The sequence below is a fragment of the Alligator sinensis genome, unplaced genomic scaffold, assembly GCF_000455745.1.
Source record: "Alligator sinensis unplaced genomic scaffold, ASM45574v1 scaffold174_1, whole genome shotgun sequence".
Taxonomy (NCBI): Eukaryota; Metazoa; Chordata; order Crocodylia; family Alligatoridae; genus Alligator; species Alligator sinensis.
This window is the reverse complement of record NW_005842516.1, coordinates 840454-841997: the sequence shown is the minus strand read 5'-3', so window position 1 is coordinate 841997 and position 1544 is coordinate 840454.

The following is a 1544-nucleotide window of genomic DNA, read 5'->3' as shown; positions in this document are numbered from 1 at the left end:
TTGGCAGGGATCCCCCCATGGTCCCCTCCCCTGCCCTCTACTTACCAGCAGGAGTCCAGGTTCAGCTCCCTGCTGCACTTATGTTCTGAATCTATTCAGAGAGCTTTGAATTGATTTGGACCTTTTAATTTGTCCCCTGATTTGATTCGGATTTAGAGATTTGGCCACCAAATTGAGTCGAATCTCCTCCGAATTGAATCAGCACCTGAAGCTTCACACAACCCTAATTAACTCATTTTGCTTCTGACTTGAAAGCCCCATGGGTGGAAGATGTGGCATCTCGTTCTTATACAATAGGCTTCCTTAGCTTGAAACAGGGAGATGAATACAATGCTCTAGGTATTAATGACTGACTAAGAATTTGGGACGATTAGTGTATACACATCTTACTTTCTGATAAATACTGTTGTGAATCGTTTTGATTTGCCCAGAATGTCATATAGCTAGAGAAGGTACTGCTCAAGGTTTACATTTGTTATTCTTAAAAAAAGGCTAATTGAAGAATTTCTTTGTCCACTTTGAATAAACTGGTTCATTTTGAGGTAATTTTATGCATCACAAATTAAAACTTCAGTGGATAACCTCTATGGGTGGCCTGCAAGCTGTGCAGATTGGTTAAGTGTCATAGGACATGATTCAGATGCCTTACATGCTATTACAGGAGTGTTTTGTGACACATTTTAAACTGGGTTTGTGTGTGGCTGCAGTTGTTCTGGGCTAGCCTTTAGAGTTGGGCAGTTGGGCTGTTGTTTGTGGTACCCTCAGGTTTAATGAAGGGTCAAGACTCTCTTGGCTGGGTCCTAGTATTTCACCAGTGTTTTTTCTTCAGGACATGCTGCAAGCCCTATTTATTTTAACAAGATTACTTAGGGGAAGGGAGGAAGGGATGGCTCTTGTTTTATTCATATCTCCTTTCTGTGCATTCTTGGTGTTGGTAGCAATCCAGTCCCTTCCATTGGTGGGTGGCTTGGTTGGATTTGCCTCAAGTGCTGTGTATTTGGACTGTGGTGCTTCCTTGCAGGGTTATAATGCATTAAGACTACACTCTAAGGGCTAATTCACCCCCCAATGCCTTCCCCAAGAAGTGTACACACACACACACACACACACAGTTTCAAAAGCTTATTTCAGGATCAGATAAAGACATAAGGGTTTGTTCTGTTTTTCCTGTTAGAAGAGATTCTGCTTGAAAAAAACAAACCAAAAACACAGTGGCAGTCAGTATTATAACTAAGCCCTTTATCTTAAGTCTGAAAGAGGCCCAATGCTTTAAAACAATCTCAGCAAAATTAAAACCCAAATCCACATCCCAAACTGAATGTTAAGAGACAGAGATCAACAGAGATCAATCAGGCTCAACAGAGATGGGGCAGCACATGAACCCAACACACACATACACACACAACATTTCAACAGGTTATTTCAGAAAATGTTCCTTTTTTCAGTTTTTCTGTTAGAAAAAGGGGTTCTGTTTAAAAAAGACAGTTACAGGCAGCATAATAACTTAATTACTTATATTAACACAGTCACAAATAACACTCCCC